Source organism: Prionailurus viverrinus, chromosome E1 (genome assembly GCF_022837055.1).
Source record: "Prionailurus viverrinus isolate Anna chromosome E1, UM_Priviv_1.0, whole genome shotgun sequence".
Classification (NCBI taxonomy): Eukaryota; Metazoa; Chordata; class Mammalia; order Carnivora; family Felidae; genus Prionailurus; species Prionailurus viverrinus.
Window position 1 is genome coordinate 33,738,010 of NC_062574.1, and position 24,301 is coordinate 33,762,310.

General features: G+C 44.1%; 1 protein-coding gene across 1 annotated transcript in view; it reads left to right on the forward strand.

Moving 5' to 3' along the window:
- CA10 (carbonic anhydrase 10) overlaps positions 1-24,301 on the forward strand; it is a 492,198-nt gene that overhangs the window by 306,649 nt on the left and 161,248 nt on the right. The window lies entirely within an intron of this gene.

Here is a 24,301-nt window from a genome sequence, read left to right on the forward strand (position 1 = left end):
AGTGCACAAGGCATTATCCCCATTTTGCACGTGAAGAAAGAGTGACGAGGAAGTCCCTGCCCATGCCCCACCGGGGCATATGACAGAGCCAGGATTCAAACCCAGATCTCTCTGACAGTGGGTCCATTGGGAGGTTCTGAAGCACCTGGACATTGGCCTGGGGGAAATGGAAACCAGAATCCGTTAGGAAATCTTCCTATTGTAAGAGCAGGTTCCCACTGCCAGGCTGGTGAAGAGGAAAAGCTTGGAATGCAATGGTGCTAGACATGAGTTGCCTATCCAGCAGCCACCACCCCGCTTCTTTCCAGCTCCTGGCAATACGTCATTGTTGGTCTGAGCTTACAGTGGCTACCACGGTCCTCTTTGTCAGCTGTTCCCTTTGCAACTAGTGGTGGCCTGGTGACCCACCTGTGACCAGTGAAAAATAAGGGATGGCCTGGAGGAACTTCTAGAAAATATTTCATCTTTATTTCTTTTTAATGTTTATTTATTTTTGAGAGTGGGAGGCAGAGAGGGAGGGAGACAGAGGATCAGAAGCGGGCTCTACGCTGACAGCAAAGAGCCCGATGCGAGGCTCAGACTCACCAACCTGAGCTGAAGTCAGACATTTAACCTACTGAGCCACCCAGGCACCCCAAGATATCTCATCTTTAATTTAAAAAACATTAAAGAAAGAAAGAAATCTCCTTTTCTGCCTTTTCATTTCTTTTCTACTTGGAACAATAAAATGTGAAGATGTGGTATTGGGAGCCATTGATAGTCAACTTGGTCGTTGAGAATGACCATAAGGCAACCAATGTTAAGATAAAAACTGAACACACAAAACTTGAAAAGATAGAGGCTGAATCCTTAAGGATACTTTGAGCCACTGAACTGACCAGGACCCACCTGCCCACTGTCACTTGACAACACTGGTCAGGGTTTTGACTTGCAAATAACAGCATTCACTGTGGCTGGTTTAAGTTTAAAAAAATATATAGTTTTATAAGAATATTAGGTGACTTGTAGACTCTGAAGGAGGACCAAGGAGCCAGGCATTAGAACTACAGAGATAATGACAATGTCCAACCATGCCATGGGAACTGCTTTAGTGAAAACATACACTGTCACAACCATTGCCCCTCAGCCCCAATTCTGATCATTCCTGGATGCTAAAATCTCTGAAGAAATAGAAGCCATAGTCACAGCGATCACTGGCATATTTAAGTGCCCCACACCTGACTGCCTCTTCAGTTGTCCACTTTGGAAACCAAGTCTTACGTGAGTGCGGCCAACTGGTAGAAACCAAGTCTCAGATCTGTACTCTAGCTACAAGGGAGTTTGGGGATATGAGTTTTCTGGTCTCTATCCTTGAGAAAGAAGGACGTGTAATATGAGAGACAACCAAAATATAGGGAGGCTATGGGGCAGCCACAAATGACAAGTATCCACCAGAGAGATATGGGCACATGCCATCATCTCTTAAGCCAATGTCAGTCAAACATTCTCCTCGCCACTGATGCAGAGTAGGCAGCAAGGTTTCATGCTGGCTCCCCTCACTGAAGCAGTGTCCACTTTCTATCCCTGGAATACCTGGGACCCAATGAGGTGAATTCCTGAAGTTTCCAAGAATTGCAGCTTATTGGCACCAGCTGGTCATAAACCTTTCATGAATAAGGATAACAGGAGCTACAAAGCATAGAAGCATAGAATTATAAAGCTGGAATAGATCTCAGAAACGGATTCTTAAAAAGCACATTACTCTTTCTAAATCAGGCGCATCTTAGAGAGAGAAGGAAGACAGAGGCATCCCTATTCTACTGTGCATGAATCTAATACATTCTGAAGTTAAGGCACTGCTCTGAGACCCCAGACCACACTCACCCTCAGCCTCTAGTGTGTACTCTCTTGACTTCTTTATGTCTACGTTGACCCTTTGGGTCAGGGTCATTCCTGAGCCTCATAACAGAGTCTCAATCACCTTCTGTACCAGGAACAAACAATGGCTTGGAAATCAACATAGCCTGAGCTCTGGTTCTATCTGAGTGAGGCCTTAAATAGGCACTTGTCTCTCTAAACCAGAGCTTCCAGTTTTGTCCAGTGGGAGCCATGACTGCAACCGCCTCACCGGGCCACTATGGGAACTGAGTTACCAACCTACTAATGAAGGTATTTAGCACAATGCCTGGCATATAGTAGGCACCTAATGGATGCTAGTTATCCTTCTTCTCCCCTTTCCTGTTGTGGTTCCTCTGGGATTGCAGTGGCTTCCAATCACATGTATCTCCCATTTGACCCCGTATTTGCATGGGGCTGTCTTTGCAAGATGTCAGAGGAGCAGTCCTCCCAACCCCCACTGAACACGGCCTCAGCACCTCCCTGCTGCCCACCGTGCAGCCCCTGACACTCAGCTCCACGCACACAGCTCTTGAGTTTCTTGGGAGCAGGAATTGAGGCTCTGGCAGTCCCTGTATATTACAAATGTTTACAAGTCACTGAACTTTGGTAAAGATTTCAAATGCTTTAAAAATTAAAGGGAGGCTGCAATGTGCTGTTCAGAGGATGCGGAACACATCTGTGGGGGGCAGTCCTTGAATAACATGAATTTCTCCTGCCTGCAGCCTTCATTCCTGTAAAATCACTTAGACCCTCCAGCAGGACTCCGTGTGCCAGGAGAATCAGGAAGAACCAAGAAAAGCTGGAGCACAGTTTTTCAAAGGGGGCTCCTTCTGTGTGATCAGGACTCCATTGCCCTCCTGGGTCCTATAACATCAGGACGCTAACACGGGGCTTCCCCAGTCCTCCGTGGGCCTCCTGATGGCTGTGCGCACAGGGCTCATACTGTGCTCTGAAGCCACAGTTTTGCCTATTAAAAAGAATCTTGGAATTCCTGGTCCAGTAGAATAGTACTGATGTGAAGAGGAAAAGACACAGTAGCCATTGAACCCCTAGTTGGAGGCACTGGGCTGGGTATCTGGACATCCATGTCCGTGTGAAATTCTTCAAACATCCCTTGAAGTGGGCATGACCACCCACCCACCCTGGTGTACAGGGACAAAATTAAATTTTGCATGTTACAGGAAACCGTGGCTAAGAAGAGTGACATAATTTGTCCAACCAAATATATCTAGAAAGGGCCAAGGGTCTGAGTCCACTATTCAGGCCCCTCTCCACTCTATCATACTAGCTGTCAAGAAGAGAGAGCCCTGTTGTGCTCACTAGTAAATCACAGTTACTCTAAAGCAGAGATTGGCAAAGGGCTGGAAAATAAATATTTTAGGCTTTGCCAGACACATATGGCCCATCCCATGTTCCGTTTTGTTTTTCTTTGTTTTTGTTTTACACCTTAAAAATGTAACAGTCATTCGGGGCGCCTGGGTGGCTCAGTTGGTTAAGTGTCCAACTTCAGCCCAGGTCATGATCTCAAGGCTCATGAGTTCAGGCCCCACGTTGGTCTGTGCTGACGTCTCAGAGCCTGGAGCTGCTTCTGGATCTGTGTCTCCCTCTCTCTGCCCTTCCCCTGCTCATGCTCTGTCTCTGCCTCTCTCTCAAAAATAAATAAACATTAAAAATATGTGTGTGTGGGTGCACATACACATACATATCAGCCATTCTTAGCTCACAAGGCCATACAGACACAGGCTGTGGGCTGGACCTGACTTACAGGCCATAGTTTCCTAACCCAGGTGAGAACCAGACACATTAACAAAATCAGAAAATAAAACTGCTCGCCTATGAAATAATAAAAATAGCTAACATTTAGGGAGTATTTTCTATGTGCTATGTACTTTTTGACACACTTTATATACATTCCCTCTTCATAATAACTGTGTATTATTTATTATTATACGCATACTACAAGTGAAAAAAAGGAGGCAAAAAGGATCAAGCCACTTAGTGTCATGCAGCTGAATGGTTTCCAGACCTCCAGTTTTAAATCACGACTGACAATATATCTTTGGAAGATCCATTTCATTTTGTGAACAAAATGTATTTAACAATAGAAGAGCCCTTTTGAGAAGTTTGTGGGTGAAAGATACTTTTACTTTTAATGTCTCCTTTTCTCAAAACTCTTGATTCCTCTGGGGGAATCTTGCATTAGTTTTATTACCTATTTGGTTGAATGCTGGGAGTTTCTTGGAGGTGCTCTAAATATATGGGGAAGATGCCTTATTGAACCATCCAAAGTCCTAGTAACTCATTCATTCAATAAGATATTTTTTAACTATGCACCCAATGCCATCCCTATGTAGGGCATTTAGAATAGGGATGTTGATTCATCAAGGTCCTTACTTCATGGAACTTGCAATGAAATAAGGGAGATAAACATCTACACAGAGGTATGAAATGCAACTTAATAAGCACTTTAGTAAAGTTCTGCCCAAAGAAGCAGGAAAAATGCAGGGGAGCCTGGGTGGTTTAGTCGTGGTTAGGCGTCTGACTTGGGCTCAGTTCGTGATCTGACGGGTTCGAGCCCCGTGTCAGGCTCTGCACTGACCACTCAGAGCCTGGAACCTGGTAGATTCTGTGTCTCCTTCTCTCTCTGCCCTTCCCCTCCTCTCACTCTGTCTCTCAAAAATGAATAAACATTAAAAAAGAAAAAAAATTAAAGAAGCAGGAAGAATGGGAAGGGAGCAGCCATCAGGTGGGACACAGGGAAGACTTCCAAGAGGAGAAGGCTGGAGGAAGAGGGGTGTTCTGACTTTAGAGGCCAAGGCTATGTGCAGTCTGCAAGCCACAGGCCACATTCCTAACCCCAGACACTCTTTGGTCACAAAGAGGCTGTGTTAGCTTGTGCAGTACCAGCCACAGTAACAGATGAAGTCCATGGGTGAAGTGTACGATAGAAATGTATTTCTTGCTCACTCATAGCCCCACAGCAATGATGTGAGAATGGATGTAGAGGGAGCTCATGTGTTCAGAGATTGAACCTTATGATGTCTGCCATCCTCAGTTCATGGCTCCAGCTTTGCCAGGGGGTGATCCGGGGGGTGATATCCCACCAGCCGATGGGAGGAGAGAGCATGATGGGGAGAGTTTCATGAGCCAAGCCTGAACATGGCACCCATTATTCCGACTGCTGTCTGTTAGCCAGAACTCACATGGCCACACCTAACTGTGAGGAAGGCTGAGAAGTGTGTGAGCCCTGTGCCTAGGGGGAAACTGAACTCAGCCTCTGCACAGAACCCTGTAACCACTGAGTATCTGTGAAGCCAATGGGATGTTATCTCTGTGTCTAGAGATGGAATTAATAGTGATTACCTGCCAGCAGGAGATCAGTAAATTTATAGCTAAACAACAATGTAATAATAAATAAATGCAATAATGCAATAATAAAAGAAATGCACAGGTGCTATGTTTGTTGTTGGCTGGTAAAAGGCATGGGCTAGGGTTTGCCAAAATATATCCCTTAGAGCTCTATTCTGGTGAGATTTTCTACCAAAATTGGTTCCTCAAACAAGAAAATTTGGAACGTTTGCATACTATTGTATCCCATCAATTCTGAGATCAGCATATTTTTCTTTTTCACATTATAATATCTCTGAAATAGTAAAACATTTTACCGTCGATGGCTTCTCACAATTACATTGTGTGTGTGTGTGTGTGTGTGTGTGTGTGTGTGTGTATCTTCTGTCCTACTGGTATAGAATATGCATAATCGCAAATGCTCTAAAAAGTCTTGCAGATAAAAAAGGGGGGGCGATGGTTGTGTGGTCTGTTCAACCTGTGCCTCCCAACGAAATTTTTTTAAATGTTGCTTACTGATATCCATTATACTGACTATTCCATGCTACACTCTCTGGCAAAAATTGGTTTAAACCACAAATGAGATCTTTGACTTCAGAGCTAGGTGGCTTAGCTCTCAGCTGGATTGGAGAGCCTCATGAAGAAAGTGTAAGACCTTGAGCAGGGGAATCAATCAGAGTCTCAGTAGGAAATGATAGCACAAGTCAGGATAAGAGGAGGAGGGTTTGGTAGAGGGGCTGTGCATGTAGGTTTGGGGAGAGGATAGGAAAACCACAGGGGGACTACAGTGCCCAGCACTGGCTGTCACTGCCCTAAGACCTAAAGAGACAAATTAAGGAGACGTCCAGGTATAGAGAGCTGCCTTAAAAAAAATATCCAGGTGAACAGAATAAATACCCTGGCCTTTCGCTCCTTTCTTGCTCCAGCCTCCTGCCAGGGTCCCTCATTGGCCAAACCCAAATGGAAGCCAGAGAGCAAGGGAGCCAGTGATGACCATAAGAACCATCCTTCTAGAGCAGAGACAAGTAGAAATGGCAGACGGAGGCAGGACTTAGCAATAAAGCAGTTTCCAACACATGCATGGCTTTGAAAGATGTGTGGAACATGGATTGAGAATGATTAAATCCACCCAGGGAAAATATGATAGCCTCCTAGACTCCTCATTCCTTTAGAGCTTATGGGCCCCTTGCATATCTTCGTTCATTTGCTATCACAACAACCCCATAAGGAGCACAGAGCAGGAGGGATTATCTATATTTTATGCATGATTAAGCTGCCTTCCCCACATCCGAGCTTCAGAAGCCTGACTGGGACTTGAAGGTGGAATTTCCTGGAACCAACCTACTGCTAATTCCACCATGTCAGTGATCTGCTTTGCTGACGATGTCCCCGAAGGGTCATCTCCATGAAAAGATATTATGAGTCACTGACTCCTATACTTTTCAGTAGTTTGTACCCTTTGCTTCTTCCATAATTGTATAGCTCTTCATGGTTTCCATCCACTACGTAGAGAGGTCATGGAAAATCCATGGGAATCTCTGGATTTCAGGAGTTGAGGCCATTTCTACTGCATAAAGCCCATTCTTCTGTTCCTTGTTCAGCAAGTACTTTTACTTGCTGTTTTGCACAATGCAAATATGAAATCCACACAGTCCATGAAGAGAGAGAAGACATTGTGTTGAGTAAAAGAATAATAAAGAACTTTGAGAGATGAAGAAACTAAAGTGCTGTGGGGCACTCTGGAAGGATAGACTAGCATGTCAAGGAAAGCAATATGAAGAGGTAGCTTTTCACCAATACCCTGGAAAAGGCAAGGATTAGGGCCAGGAGAAATGGGAGAGGGCCTCGGGCAGGGCACTCCTTCTATATGTAATGCTTATGGATTTAAAAACAAAAATATATGTGCAAAAGTAAAATACATAAAGTCCAATACATTACATGTTATGTAAGAGGTTTGGTGTCCTAAAAGTTAGGATTCTGGAACCAGACTACTTGGGTTCATCTTCTGGCTCTGACAATTACTGGCTGTGTGGCCTTGGGCAAATCACTTAGTCTCTTTGTGCCTCAGTTTCCTTACCTGTACTAGATAAACAGATGAAATAGATAATCTTAGCACTTACCTCCTAGGGCTGCTATGTGGATTACATGAATTAACATATGTAAAGTGCCTGACACAGAGTACATTCTAGATTAACAATTACAGCTGACCCTTGAACAACACAGGTTTGAGCTGCACAGGTCCACTTATATGGATTTTTTTTCAATGAATACAGTAATACTGTAAATGTTTTTCTTTTCCTTATGGTTTTATTGATAGCATTTTCTTTTCTCTAGCTTAACTTATTGTAAGAACATGATATAGAATACATGCAACATACAAAGTACGTGTTGACTGTTTATGCTATCGGTAATGCTTCCAGTCAGCGGTAGGCTATAGGAGTTAGGTTGGGGGGAGGGGGGGGGAGTCAGAAGTTATATGTGGATGTTTAGCTGTGCTCCAAACCCCTGAATTGTTCAGGGGGTCAACTGTGTAATGATATTGGGGAGAAAGCATCACAACCTGACTAAACCTCACCTTTTGACTCCATCTTTGATCATGTATCTGTAGCATTTCTTTACATACTCTCTAATCCTGTTCTTTTCTTCCCCACGTGGATACACAATCAACAGGCAATTGCAGCAAACCTCTGATTGAAGCTCAGAAAGCATTGCTGTTGGCATGCCTAATTGTTTCCATTTTTATTTCAATTAGATGAGATTATAAGATTTATGCTTCCTCTCACCGGGTTCAGCCTTTTGTTTGTCCATTTTCCATGCTTTCACAAAACAACAAGGGAAATGCAACAAAACAGCCCATGAGCAACATGGCAGAACAGACAGTGGCTCTGACAAACTGAGCTAGTAGTTGGTGACCAATGCCAATACCATCCTTTGAGATGGTCACTAGTTAGCCAAGTGAGGAAGTCAGAATAAGTGGGGCCCAAGCCGCTGAGCCCCAGCGCATAAGAGACATCACCCATGGTGCGTGCCGGTCCTCTGTGGCTGAGAGAGATCTGTAAAACACACCAAGTGCACATGGTGCAGGAGGCAATGATCCGAAAGCCCAGCAACATGTGAGCAGAGGCCTGGAAGTTCAACACATAACTGGCCTGAGCCCAGGGCAGGGGTCAGGGTAATATCAGCATTTTAAATAAGGACACATCAGTGCCGGCTGAACCACAATGGAGCCCAAGGCAAAAGAAAGAATCAGGAATACAGATCCTTTCTTTACTTATAATTTTGAAATTTTGTTCATCATGGTTTTAGGGCATTAAAACTTGTGATTCTTTAAAAAAAAAAAAAAAAGCAGTGCATTATGGGGCACCTGGGTGGCTCAGTCGATTAAGCGCCAGACTTCAGCTCAGGTCGTGATCTAATGGTCTGTGGGTCCAAGCAGCCCCGCGTCAGGCTCTGTGCTGACCACCTGCTCAGAGCCTGGAGCCTGCTTCAGATTCTGTGTCTCCTTCTCTCTCTGCCCCTCATCCGCTTGCGTGCTGTCTCTCTCTCTCAAAAATAAACATTTAAAAAAATTTTTAAACAGTGCAGTAAAACATTATCTATTCTAATTACTAAATTTTTTAGTAGCACCTTAAATTTTGCACGAAGATGAGTGCCTCCCGTGCCTCACCCTAATCCTGGCCTCTGTAGAGTGTAGGGGGCATGAAGGAATATAGTAAAAGAGATGTCTTTGAAGATCCCTGGCCTGGGACCAAATGGTGCCCAGCTTCACTGTCAACTTCATTCTGAGTGTGTTATCTTGGGCTATTCATTTCCCTTCTATTTTTTTTTTAAGTTTTAAGTTAAGTTTTTTATTTATTTTCAGAGAGAGAGTGCATGTGTGAGCAGAAGAAGGCAGAGAGAGAGAGGGAGGGAGACAGAATCCAGAGCAGGCTCCGCGCTGTCAGTGTGGAGCCTGATGCAGGGCTTGAACTCACAAACCACGAGACCATGACCTGAGCTGAAATCAAAGAGTTGGATGCTCAACCAGCTGAGCCACCCAGGCGCCCCCATTTATCTCCCTTTTAAATGTTTGTTTCTTCCTCAGTAAAAAGGGTAATAAAACCTAACTCATGTGTTTATTCATTCACCCACCAACAAATATTTGTTGAGCACCTATTACATGCTTGAGGCAGAGGGGATATAGCAGTTATCAAAACAAAACTAAAAGTCTCTGTTCTTTTTTTTAATTTTTTAAAAATTTATTTATTTTTGAGAGAGAGAGAGACAGAGACAGAGAGAGACAGAGAGACAGAGTGCAAGCAGGGGAGGGGCAGAGAGAGGGAGCCACAGAATCCAAAGCAGGCTCCAGACTCTGAGCTGTCAGCACAGATCCCAAGGCAGGGCTCGAACCCATGAACCATGAGCTCATGACCTGAGCTGAAGTCGGATGCTTAACCAACTGAGACACTCAGGCACCCCCTAAAAGTCTCTGTTCTTATGACAGTTTTTATTTTCATTTGGGAGAGTAATGCATAATAAGAGTAAGTAAGTACATTACATCATGTAGGATAGTTATGGAAAGTGCTTAGAAGGACAGTCAAGCAAGGTAGGCTGACTGAGTGTGATAGCAGCAGAGGGTGGGGAGGAAGAGGTGATACTAGCTTGGAAAAGGGTTACAGGGAAGAATAAAGGAAGTCATGGCCTCCAGTGTGCAGGGCATTGCTGGACACTTCTTAATGCCTTAATAAATGGTTGTTTATCTTGGGTGCATAGAGAGAGACAAGTTTGGAAAGGCAGGTTGGATCAATGGACATGGCTATGCTGCCATTTCTGAAGCAGAAACTCCAGGATTCTGGATAATTCTACCACTAGGAGCCCAAATAGAGCAGTTTTGCCATGTTAACAGCTGTCTTCATCCCTCGGTTCAACTCCAGGAACATGGCATCCTCTGGCCCTGAGGCCCGGAAAATGCAATTATCTGAAGAAAGTTTTACCCTTTTCTCCCTCCATTGGGAGCACACTTGGGCTTCATCCTGTTCTTTCTACAGAGAGAACAGAGGAGAAAGACCATATGTGCTGAGGAAGTAAAAAGGATGAGAGGAACTGGAAAACAGCCCCATGGTAATTGGTATTCCAAAATGAACGTGGTTCACTTCCCGAGCAGCACCCAACCGTGGGCAGAAAACATCAGGGGAAGCCATTGCCCTTGGCTGGGGCTGGAGGGGCCACCCTGTGCTCTGGACTGCATCCTTCCTCGGCTTCCTGCGGGTCGGCTGATCCAGCCTGGCCTGGCCCACATGGCCCTCCGCCAGTGCTCTGGATGGGACTATCCTGGCATTCCACCAACTCATTTCATGGTGTTTGGGTTCCAGCAAAGCAGCATGAAAGAAAGCAGCAGTAAAGAAAGAAGTGAAAGTTTCCTTTTCTTCATCTGGATGTTTTATGCCTGTTAAAAACTAAGTAAAAACAAAACCAAAAAAAAGGAAAACAAAAGTAAAGAAAATAAGGTATTGCCCAGGTTGGAAAGAGCAGAGCTTGGGAAAAGGCTTTAAAAATATCTCAGTTCATAACACCTGCAGTGAATTATTAGGGAGGAAAGAAGATTATGGCAATCTCCTCCTGAGATCATTGTAGAAGGATTCTGGACTTCATCCCATCTAGAACTACTTAAAGTTCCCCAAATTCATCATAGTCCCTCACTCTTTGAATAAAGACCCTCCATAGTATTTGGACCCTCCATCAAATACACGTTTCCCATTGCTGCTCAGCCTTTTGGCTAAGGTCAAGTAAAAATTCACTTTCCCCCCCCATTTCTGTGTAGCTAATACCCTTCAGTTCTTCAGATCTCAAAGCAAGTAGCACTTTCTTCTAAAGGGACTCATGCACCCTTCCTTTGCCCCACCAAGTCCAGTGACATGCCCTTTCTCTGTGTTTTTCACATACCACCTTTTACATTCTATTTCATATTTATTGAATAACTACCATGTGCCAGGTATAGTTCTGTATACTAGGAAGACATCAGTAAACCAGACAAACCATCATGGAACTTCCATTCTATGGGATAAAGGACAGTGAACACCTCAACAATTAAATATATGTACAGCAGCATGAAGTCCTTTGAAGACAAATTAAGCAAGAGGTAGTGATAACAGGAGAACGTAGATGCTGTTGTAGATAGAATGGTCAAGAATGGAAGTTTAGGATGAGAAGTGGTCATATTCGTGATGTATTTTGAGGGTAGAGCTGACATGATTTGCTGGGAGATGGGCCATGGGATGTAAGAGAAATGGGAAAGGCAAGGATGATTCCAAGGCTTAGTAGATATTCATGAGACACTGACTCTCCTTCCTTCCACCTGTTTCATCGAACTTGACCAACTGTAGTGGTCAGACTACAGGCAGCATGAGGGGCAGGTGTTCTGTATCACAGGTTTTTGCATATCTGGCATCCAGCATTTAGCACTGAATGCTTGCCATGCAGTAAGTGCATAATAAATACTTGAAGGAAGAATTTTAGATGGAATTAAGCATATTCATAGCCCCTTGTCCTTAGTAATTTGCTCTGGGAAAGGCATCCTCAAGATTTCTGCTGACTGCTCTCCAGAAGGAACCACAACTCAATTACTCCACCACCAGCTTGTGGTCAGAAGAACAACCGATCTACAGATTGATGCAATGTATGTTCTCTAATTTAATCCCCACACCAGCTCTGTTAGGTGGTCTGGGTGATCAGGAAAAATTGAGACTAAAGAATCTGGAGCCAGTTGCCAAAGGTCACAGCTAATAGATGACAGATGGGATTCAAACTTAGCTCTTCTGACTCTAAATTCCATGCTCTTCTCTCCTATTCAGGTGGCTCGGTATTCAGTAGTCTTCGGGTTCAGGTGAACATTTTCAAACATGTCTCAGCCTAAAGGAAATGAGTTTAAATTGCTGTGTCAGAGATTTCATCTAGATAGGAGAAAGAACTTGCCCAAATAAATAGGACTATCTGATATTCAGTGAAAATGTAATAGCTTCAAACTATGAGCTCAACATGGTGCAAGGAACTTACAGGGGAGGGTCCCCAGATATATAAGACAAAATCATTACTTTCAAGAAGTTGATAACCCGTGGAGTCATGCAACAAATATTGACTGAACGCCTACCGCGTGCCGGTCAGGGAGGCGTGCCGCGTACATGTACAAGACAAGAATACATTGAAGTGGGAAATGGTGTGGGTGCAGACTGAGAACATTCTAAGTGCTCACAGTTGAAGGCAGTCTTACATGGGAGAATTCAGGTTCTGGAGTCAGACTTTGGGGTTCAAATTCTGGCTCTGCCCCTTACTAGCTGTGGGACTTGGGAAAAGTCACTTAACCTCACTGGGTCTCATTTATAAAACAGGAATGATGGTAGTGACCGTGTCATATGGTAGGTCCTTTTAATGATTAAATGAGACAGCGCATATGGTAACCCAGCATAGAATAAATCATCAAGCAAAGACAGAGAGAGAGAGAGAGAGAGAGAGAGGGAGAGAGAGAGAGAGAGAACACACTTCAGGTGGGGAGTCAGATTTGAGCAGAGCTCTGGGGGTGAGACCCAGATGCAAAGAGAAGAGTGGGGAGGGAACTCTGCTGGACAGACCCCTCAATCCAAGAAAAGAAGTACAAAAATGCACCCAGAGCCCCTGCAATTTCTCCCAGAGGAAATACAAACATGGTACTTTGAGGCCTTGGGAAAGTGCCAGAAAGTTACTTTATTTTTAGGTTGCAAAATCTGCTAAGTGACTTCAGATTGTGACTACATTTCGATTCCATTAGCTCATCCACAGTTTCTTAATGAGGCTAATTAGCTCCAAACAGATCCCACCCCTGCAGGCTTCCGCTGAGAGCTTGGCTGTGTGTAAACCAGCAAGCCTGTGACCTCCTCAGGCAGTGGCTGAAAGGCCTAGTTCCTGGGCATCGACCATCAAAGCCTGATGCTTACAGACTTCTCACAGCTAGTGCCCGTTTGTGGTGCCCTGGATCCCTGAGCCACTAAGCGCTGAACCCCGGCTCTGTGGCCAGGAAGGAGGCTGCCACCGTGGTGACCCCAGGTACAGATTCAATCAAATGCTGAGGGCCAGCTGTTTGCTGCCACGAAAACCTCCCCACAGGAGATGTACCTGAGAAACTTTAAGTTGTTTATGGGTGAGTTCCTCGGTATTCTGACTACTTGCTAATATCAGAACGTGAACTCACATCTTGTGAGTTTCGAGTAAGGGACCCTAACTCCCAGTGACTTTCTAGCATGCAGTTGTTCTCAATCATAAAACCAGGCAAATAGCCACGGCTACTGATGCCTTGTTTCTAAACATCTTTTTTCAGGACCTCGGGGTGATACATCACAGCCTCTTTCCTGCCCCATGAGTGGATTAGGCCAGTTAGTACTTGATGTAGGATTCGTAGCTTAGCTGCTAGAACAATGTAGCACTATTGTAGCATTTATTACGTCTTACGGTATGCTGGGGACTTTATTATACGTGCTTTCTCTACATCATCCTGTCCAGCCTCTTAGCATCTAGGAGGTAGGTACTATGGCTATTCTGATTTGACAGGCAGGGAGACAGGGGCTCTGCAGGAAGGGTAAGAAATGAGCTCGCAGTCCAATCGTCTGTCAGTTGCAAAGGCAACATTCACACCCAGATCTTTAAGCCACAGCTGGCAGATGTAACAGCTCACACCTACCTGCAAAGGAAAGGGACGTGTCAGTGGTGACTTCTGTGCTTGAAGAACCATCATCACGAAATCGACACCTGGAAGGGGCCCCACCTCCGAGATGCAATAAAGTCACGGGGAGAACACAGCCCGTGGAAGTCAAGGACCAGAGTCCCAGCCTCAGCTCACACTTGCTGGGTGGCCCAAAGCAAATTGCTTATCCCTCAACTGCGGAACTAAAGGTTGGCTTCGAAAAAATCTCTTAAACTCCCTTCTAGCTCTGGCATCATATCATTCTATGATGTGCCAAAATAATGGAATCAAGTAAGATGTATTTAAATAAAAGGAAAAGAGCCAGATGCTAATCTTGGCAGCTGTCAGTTTTAGGAGTCTTTCAAAGAAAAAATACTTTTGTTGTTGTTTTTTTTAGTGATGAGACTATAAAAAGAAAAATCTACCCAACTAATTGCTTTCCTTTTTTCTTTGAATGAGTGCTAAATTACCCAGTGAAGTAGGATAAAGATGATAATTCTGTTTTGACAGTTGAATGAACTGAGGCTCAGAGAGGTTAAATGACTTACTTAGGAGCACACAGCAGTTCAGCAGCAGAGGACAGACAAGTCTTGACTTGGTATCCCTTGGAAGACCATTCCAGACTGGATTATGGCAGAGGTCTGGCCACAGCTTCACTCAGTAACCACCTGCGCTGCACAGAGGTGGTTTAATACTGATGCTGGTGGCAGCAAAAGTGATGACAGGAGGCGGTGTGGAGCAGCGTATACTGTGGTGGCCTTGAAACCAAGCTGAGTCAAAGCCCAGCTTTGCCGCCTACTGATTACGTCATCTTGGGCAAATCCTGTGACTACTCCTCCCCTCAAAACCTGCTTCCTCATGGTGGGGTTTTAAGGAAAGTGCATGATAATTGAAGGCACTTGTCCATTATGTGGTAGCTTCCTTCGCACACTCCCTTAGCCCGCCATGACTCAGTTTCCTCATCTGTAAACTGGGTGTGATGGTTTCTTCACAGTTTAGGTAGAAAGAGTAATACTGCTAGAAGGATATGGAACAAACTGCCCTTGGTACTCTGCCTCATGCACGTCCTCCAGATATGAGGCTGTTTGTCCACCTGATCAAAGGAATCAACCCCATGGAAGCCTCAATATATTGAACCGGTTCAAGCAAATGCCAAAGAGGCTGCCAGTTGGGGCTTGTAATCCTGTCAGTGCCCTTAGGTGGCAGGACATGCTCTGTGTCCCCACGTCCCCCAACCCCAACCTCACAACTGGGTCTGAAGAGGATAGCATTTCCCCAGGGTTTTTATTCACACGAAGGGGCTGTAACTTTCCCTCCCCCCACCACCAACATGAGAAAAGCAGGGCTTAGGGGTAGGGCAGAGGTGGGCAGACTTTTTCTTAAAGAGCTGAATGGTAAATGTTTTAGGCTTACAGGCCATACATACAGCCTCTGCCCCAAGTACCCCACTCTTCCATGAAAGCAGCCACAGATGGTCCAGAAATGAATGGGTGGGACTGTGTTCTAATAAAGCATTGTTTACAAACAGGTGGGTCATAGTTTGCTGACTCCTGGCTCAGGGAAAAGCAGCCCCACTTAGCGATTCATAATAACCCCTTCATCGGTGCCATACACCACAGACATTTTCCTCTTTACTCTTCTGAGCCACCGTGTGGATAGATAGGATTCTTCCCAAGAAGTTTGGGAGCTAGGTTTAGAGCAGTGGAAACGCTCAGCAGGGTTAATCCGTGAGGGTCAGGAGAGGCTGAGGGCTATGCCAGATATCCTCCAAATCTCAGTGGCTCGTGCTATGGCCCAGTGTGGGTTGGTAGGGCCTCCCAGGGAGGGGGTGGGGCTGTCGTGGGAGGGAGGATTGTGATTCACACTGCCATTCAGAGAGCAGTGGCTCTGAACCTTCTTGTGCCAGGAATCCCTCTGGGAGTCTGGTGCAGCTTGGAAACCCTTCTCTGCATAATGCTTGCCAGTGAATAGAACAAAATGCATAGGATTACAAAGGAAACCAAATTTGAAAAGATTATCAAAATAGTAAAATAAAGAGAATTATAATAGAATAATATGTGTGCTTCTTTATTAGTGCCTTATTAAAGATCTAGCAGCCACTCTGATAACTACTGTAATTATAAGGTAGCAATGAGCAAACATGACATTTTGAGACATTGATTTAACAGCTGCAATGTGATGTGAAAATCTCTCTGATTCCTAATGGAAAAGAAGTCACAGGTACTGTTAACACTGCAATTGAAAAAAAAAAAATGAGAGATTCAAAGATTCAGTCCTTCGATGAGAGATTCGTGAAAGTAAAGAGATAATGGCTCCCCTCCCGAGTTCCAGCATCCGTGAACTTCTTGGGGATTCAAGGGCCTAAGATTCAGAACTCTTGATCTGGTATCTAGGTGGGACCCCAGCATCCTCCAGTGGGCTCTCAGCCGGCAGGTGATGGAAGAGAGTGCAAATGGAATGTGTCATGGATGGATGGCTTAGGGGCTAGGCCCAGAAGGGGGTCACACTGCTTCACCTGTGCTCCACCACCAGGTGCTAAGTCACAGGGCTTATCAACCTGCGGTACACAGAGCAGGGAGGGACTCACAGTGTGAACTTTGCGTGCCTGGAAGGAGCCGAGAACTGCATAGCAGTGAGCCCTAGAAGTCTCCTTCACACTGGGGGAGCCGGGACTTGAGCCCTGGCTTTCGGCAAGCAGTCTGTGCTCTTTGCACGATTCTTCACTGCCTCAGTAATTTGGGGTACATCTATAGGCCAGCATTTCTCTTACCTCAGCACTGTAGACATTTGGAGCAGGATGCTTCCTTGTGGGGGGCTGTCTTGTGTATTGGATATTTAGCAGAATCCTCAGCCTCTATCCACTAATGCACCTCCTAGAGGTGACAGACAGGAATGTCTCCAGACACTTCCAAATGTCCCCTGGCAGAAGGAACCCCGGTGATTGTTCCTGGTTGTGAACAACTGTTTTAATCCCCCTACCTAATCTTCGGTGTTGGATATCTGGACTAGTATCTCAAATGTTCAGAACAACTGAGAAAGACCCCAAAGGTTATGTCTACAAGATATACAAGACCCCGGAAGTTATATCTACACTACACAATCTTAGACTTGAAAGACTGGAACACAGAAACCTCAATACACCTTTTCCCAGTCTCCCACCCCTGTACCCCTGTGGCTGGAAGTTTAAGGAGGAGTGCAGCCCCAGACATGGGAGAAATCTGGGCCAGCTTCACAGTGATGTAAAGTTAGCTTGGTACCCGGCCTCAGCATTTCATTGGCAACAATGACTTTCACTTGCCAAAGCAGACAGGAAACTGAGCCATAAAGGTACTTAAATTTATTATGAACAGAGGGCTTCAATTTGTTTCTGCTAATGACCACATCAACTGCATATTGACTCAGAGACAGAAGATCAGTTCTCACGGCCACACAGTGTTGATTAAATTGCTTAGTCGAGACCATGCTAAAGGTCAATTCTACAGAACAGGGGCTCCACAGGAACCCAGTTTCACAAAATACTAACAACTGTTCAGAGACCGGGGTATCTTTTGTGGTTATGTAAGTTTACGCAACGGTAGTTTAAACAAGATTCAGCAGGTTTCCTTACTGCGGGACTTATCAAGGCCTTTCATGTGCTGGGCACTTTTAATTTTCTAAGCAGGGGACATAGCATACAGCTATTTCCCACTAGGCCCTCTTTCCTTGAGTATTTCCAGGGATTAATATGCTTCCAAAACACACTTTGTAAAATGCTGCTCTACGCCTCAGTTTCTTCACCCTCACATTGGGACAGTACCGTCTGCCTTTTTGACCTTACAGAGCAATTGGGAGAAGGAAGGAGAAAACGCTTGAGAAAGTGCTTTGTAAACTCTGAACAGTTATAAAAGTTTAAGAGGTCATTATTAATGCATACTTATTAATAATTTACTACTAATAAAATCTTCCCTGCCTCACTTGGATGTTGCATTGATGAATGTGATAATTGAAGTAACAGAGGCCGTGAGAGGTGAAGGTCCTGCCCAAGGTCACGAGGCTAGGAATGGAGTCATGGTGCAGATTAATTAAGATGACAAGCACAGAAGCACTCTGAGCTCAGGAAGGAGCTCTCTGTGATGGCAGCTGGGTTTGTAGTTGAGACAGTTATGGTTTTGAATGCAGTGAGGAAGCCAGGCAGTGCGAAATCAAACAGAGGTTTGGAAACAATGAGGAAAGGGTGCTAGAATGAGTGGGAGCTAGGCTTGAGGTCTTCTGCAAGCTGCTTGACCTTCTTGAGCCTTTGAGCCTTTGTTCTCCAGCCTACAGGTTTTATAAAACACCTGACGTCCAGAGTGGGTAGAAGAATTAGAATATTCCATGAGCTACCAGGGTTGGTGTAGCAGTGGAGACCGTTTGGAGGAGAAAGCTTTCACGCTCACTGTGCAGTTGCACACAGCTTTATGGAGAGTTCCCTAAGGCAGGCCCTATGCAGAGGGCAGGAGAAGCAGGGAGAACAATGCCAGGCCTCCAAGCAAAGCATGCAAATGGCCATGCAAAGCAGCATTGACCCTACAGATGCAGAGCTGCTGGGGTTCTGACAAAAAGCCTGGTGATCCAGAAGGGCCCCATGCAGGCACTGGAACTTGTGAAGACTCTCTCTTGCTTCACATATAAGAGTGAGCCTAACCTCTCATACACCTCTGCGTGTGGAAGCTGATGGACTCTGGTAGTGACTGTCATCTCCCATTTAAGAACCCCCACAGTGAGCATGTGCACTGAAGCTGATATAGTGGCACAGTTAGATCTCAGCACTGACGCAGTGCTTTTTGCTGTTGAAGTATTTCACAACTATTGATTGCCTGGGCTAGTAAGGTGCCAGATACCATCATTGGAGGAAGCCCCTTCCTTCACAGATTCCTCTCCAGTGCTGTGATTGTTAGTGGTATGTATGACTCTCTTTTTAATCGTTTTCTATCCACCCTGTGTTTTTCTATTAGCTGCTTTGGTCTCAGTGAAATTTTCATGCTGATTGAAAAAATTTTCAAAGTAAATAAATTTTATGCATCTTCACTTCCAAACCATCCCTTGAAGCAAATTTAACACACAGGTTGTCTTATTCTCTTAGTTGATAATGGTGAGCCACTTGGGAGATGGCTAAGCAGGGTTCCCTTATCCCGATGGCTCTAAAGCCAAGAGCCAGAAATCAGCCAGGAGCAGGCAGGACCCAGGTCAGGGTAAAGGGAATTGGAAAAGGATATTCCAGTACTAAAGACAGGCCTCCTTAGGCAAAAGAAACCCAAGGCTTTGTACTCTTCACACAGGAGGACAGAGGGAAAACTCAGATAATTATTTGCCTTCCCTGTCAACTCTCTTACCACGGAAGTAGTTCTTGAATCCACCCACTGGTCTGCCCTGTTCTTGGTGCCTCTGTGCGAGGTCTCGACACTTATGGATTAGTAGGAGGGAGGGATGCTGGCTTACCAACCAGCTGGAGGGAGGAGAGCAGGAGAAGCTGTGATTTGTGCTGTTTGCCAATTTCCCTGGTGTAAATACTCACAACGTGACATCATTAAACATGGCACAGTAGCACATGATTTTATACTATTTCCACCCTGCAGATAAAACAGATATGCATAGTCTCCAGAGGAGAGAGGAGAGTGAAGCATGATGAAAGAATAAAGAAGGAATGAGTGTTTAGGATGCCTCACTATTGTCTCAATGTAATTAAACTGATTGAATTGAAAGTTTATATCACTGAATTATTAATAATGATGTGTTTAACCACTGGCTTGTTTGCAAAAGTCCTAGAAATGTAACAGAGCACTGTTGAGTATTACGACTTTTGGGCAGTATCCTTGCCTTGCAGCCAAGACCACCAGGAACATCTGCCATTGAGCAAATCTGTTGGTCCTTCTGGGGAGGGAGAATGCGTGGGGTGGGGGGGGTGGTGTCATGAGGCATCTCAGTAAGAGGCACCAGGAGGGACTTGCAGGAGCGAGATTTGTGTTCCGTGCTTTGGAGGAGGGTTCGAGGAAGCAGCCCTTGGCTCTGGCCTGTTGTCTGGGAGACAGGGGTAATTCTAAGATGAGATATTTCAGTAAATCTTAAATCTTCGGTAAATAGAGCTGGAGGAAGGAGGGATCATTAGAACTGTAATGGGTACCAAAGTCACAGCCACGCATACCAGCCACGAAAGGGAGGTGTCTGGTCATTTTTGTAGTTTGGAGGGTGTGCCTTTTGTTTGTGTTCAGACACCATTGTGGAGTGGGCTTGCTTTTGAATGGACCCATCACAGTCGTAGAGAGGCCTTATCTGCTGTGGGCTGTGAAGGGGTTTATGTTCATCAGGAGAACACCAAGGCCTGGCTGGTAGTTCCAGGCCAGCCCCTGGGGCCAGGCATCCTCATCTCAAGGCTTGTGACATCCAAATGTGTCTTTCTGTACAGCCAGACTTCCTAAAACATAGATCTGATCTTGTCACATCCCACTTACAAACCTCCAATTGAACTCCCTTGTCCTCCAAATACATGGAAGCTTCCAGGTCAGGTCGTGCTGAAGCCTGGTCCCTGCCTCATTTTGAGCCTCACCTTTAGGCATGCCCTGCTTTACACTTTCCACCTTCTCCCATGCCATTCTTCTCCACCGAGTCTTGCCTGTGCTCTGCAGTGTCTTTACTCCCTTCCCTCAGCCCTCCCACTCCTACGCTGAGTCTGGAAAGAACCTACTCACATCCTTCAAGGCCCATCTCACTGCCACCACCTTCAGGAAGCCTTCCCTGACATCTGCCACCCTACTTCCATCCAGGCTAGGAACCCATCTTGATGCTTCTATAAAGCCAGTTAATGCATTCAGCAAATATTTAGTGAATGTTTTCTTTTCCAGGCTCTGCTTCAGGCTCTAAGAATTAAGCTAGGAATGAGACACCCATGGTCCCCATTCTCTTGGATTTTACATTCTATGGAAAGAAATAAGCGGTGATTTTGTTAAAGTCTACAAAACAAGAAACATAACCAATACTGATAAATGTTCTGTATAGATTTTTGATTGGATTTTATGGGAAATGAGTGGATGGCTATTTCAGATTCAGCCTTTCTGCAGAGGTGATAAACTGAGACTGAAATCTGAATTGACAAGATAGCCTGTCCTGTGGTCTAGCCTCATTATCTGATTATGGGCCCACTTTCCTTACGAGACTATCAGATCATGGGATCCTTCTCACCTCCCTGATTTTCTGAGCTGCTGGAATATATTCCCTGTCATCTCCATGTATCTGAATCCTACCCACTGAGGCCCAGTGAGGTCATCCCTGGTCCCTGAAGCCTTTACCAGCTACTCAGTGTCCGTCCTGCAGCATCCATACCTACATCACTCAATGGTCTGCAGGACCAGGATGTCACAGAGGAGCAACCAAAATCCTGGCTCCAGCACTGGCTTTCTGTGGGACATTGGACAAGTCACTTAAGTTGTCTGAATGGTTTTCACATCTGTCCAGTGGTGAGCTCTCTTGAGATAAAGGGCTGTACTCTTTTCTTTAGGTATAATTTGCATACAACTGTATGCAACCATAAGGACTCTATCTTAGGACTGTAACCCCACTGTGGAACACAGATCTGGCTAACAGTAAGTGGATTAAACGAATAGCCATGGTCATATCTACCTTCATCAAGGAATATTTTCAAAATAACTGATTTTAAGTATCTAATAGGAAATAGGTCAAAATAAACTTAGTTTTCATTATTCCATTAGCCTCTGTTTGTCCCTTGTAGCTTTTGTTGCTTTTATTTGCACTGTTGCACTTTTATTTTATCCCACGTAGTGTTGTGAGGAGCCTCAAACACAAAGTTAGGGCTTAATAAGCCTCAAATTACTGGTTTAAAAGTATAGTGTTATTACTACGAACTTGCCTCTTAGAACTACTTTTGCTGCATACCAAAGATTTTAGACTGTTGTGTTTTCGTTTTCATTAGTCTCTATGTATTCTTTCATTTCCTCTTTGATTTCTTCATTGACTTATTGCTTGCAATTGATTTCTAGTTTCATACTGTTGTGGTCCAAAAAGATGTTTGATATGATTTCAGTCTTCTCAAATGTACTAAGACTTATTTTGTGTCCAGAGCGCCTGGGTGGCTCAGTCAGTTAAGCGGCTGACTTAGGCTCAGGTCATGATCTTGCAGTTCATGGGTTCAAGCCCTGCATTGGGCTCTGTGCTCAGAGCCTGGAGCCTGCTTTGGATTCTATATGTCTCTCTCTCTCCGCCTGTCTCAGCCACTTGTGCTCTATCTGTCTCTCAAAAAATAAATGTTTTTTTTTTAAAGACATTTTGTGGCCTACCATGTGATATGTCTTAAAGAATGTAAATTGGTACAATCACTGTGGGAAACAGTTCGGAGGTTCCTCAAAAAATTAAAATAGAAATACCATATGATTGAGGTATCCCACTGCTGGGTATTTCCCCAAAGAAAATGAAAACACTAATTTGAAAAAAATGTATGCACTGCTATGTTCACTGCAGCATTATTTATGATAGCTAAGATATAGAAGCAGGTTAAGTATCCCATCAGTAGATAAATGGCTAAAGATGATATATAGATAACAGATACACATGCACATGTGTGTGTGTGTGTGTGTGTGTGTGTGTGTATATATAATCAAGGAAATATCACACAGCTATGAAAAAGAATGAGACCTTGCCATTTACAACCTAACCTACAGGATATTATGCTAAGTGAAACAAGTCAGACAAAGGAAGATAAATACCATGTTATTTCACTCATATATATATTAATCTAAAAAACAAAATAACAGAATCAGAATCATAAATACAGAAAACAAACTGGTGTTTGCCAGAGGGGCTGGGGTTGGAGCAGGGGACTAAGGGCTACAGACTTCCAGTTGTAAAATAAAGAAGTCATGGGATGAAAAGTACTGCAAGGGTAATCGAGTCAATAATACAGTAATGTCATATGGTGATAGGTGCTAACTTTACTTATGGTGAGCATAGCTTCATGTGCAGGATAGTCAAATCACTATGTCGTACCCCTGAAACTAACATAACATTGTATGTTAACCCAAAACATAAAAAAATACAATGTTATTAGTAGCATGAGGCACTGAAAAGCTCTGAAAAACAGAAGACAATAGGAAGTACACCTCAAAGACATTGAAAATTAGCTTTGTCCTCAAAGGTACCATTTTTAAATTATAAATGGAGTGCACACTCATTAAAGAAAATTTGAAAAATATAGGAGAAAGAAGATCAAAATGGCCTAGTTCTCTTATCTAAATATAATCACTGTTGATATTTCAGTATGTGTATATATTTTTGAACATGTGTAACTTTGTTTAGTTGAGACCCACTGCATGCACAGTTTAATTTGCTTTTTTCCCCCTTAACCTACCATAAGCACTTTTCAAGCTACTATCTAATTTCAGTGCCCATGTTGTATTCCATCTAGCAGATGGACCATAGTACACATAGGCATTCCTCATCAGTAGACATTTATTTGCTTCCTGCTAGTTTCTGTTGTAAATAAAGCTGCATTAGTGTTCATGTGGATAAAGATTCTTCCCTAAAAGTCAAACAAAACCAAAAATTCAAGAAACAGATATGTAGGTATAAATATGAAATTGCCTCCAGAACTTTTTGCTGGTAAATCAAACTATACATAGTACTTAAAAGTAATCCCTTCAATTCAAACTCCAGTGGCTCCATTGGTATAGGTTGAGAAGTCAGAAAAAGATTTCAGAAGTTAATTGAGAAATAACAAGCAAGTTGAGTAAATTGCCTAATCTAAGCCCATTAGATAAGCATTTACTGCAATACAAAATCTTGATGACTGTAATTAACACATTTATAAACTCTCTCGGAAACTTAAAACGTTCTCTCTGTTGGCTGAAGGCTTCAAACGCTCTGCATTTTCAAGTGGAGCTGTGGCTGGGCAGGCACATTCCCTGGGCTGTGGGGTTGGCCAGCAAATTCCCTTAGCAAATCCTCTAATACTCCTAGGCTGGCCTTACCTCTCAGAGCTGTTGTAAGGAGCAGAAGGTGACAATTAGAAACTTTTTTTTGTCATTCATCAAATCTGTTGAGCTGTAACTTACATTCAGAAACATGCACAGATCTTAGGAGGACAACTTGAGGGATTATGCATGTTTACACCTGTGTTGTCTCCAATCAGATCAAGACCCAGAACATTTCCAGCACCCTGGACATCTCCCCCATGACCTCCTCCCAGCCAGCAGCCTACCCAGTGTAACTCCTGTCAGGACCTCTGTCACTAGTTGGCGTATTCTTGAACTTCATATAAGTGAAAGTGTATGGTACAACTTCTTTTGCACATCAATATATCTGTTAATATTTTCCCACCTTGTTTTGTGACACAGTAGCTCATTCTTTCTCATTGATGTATAG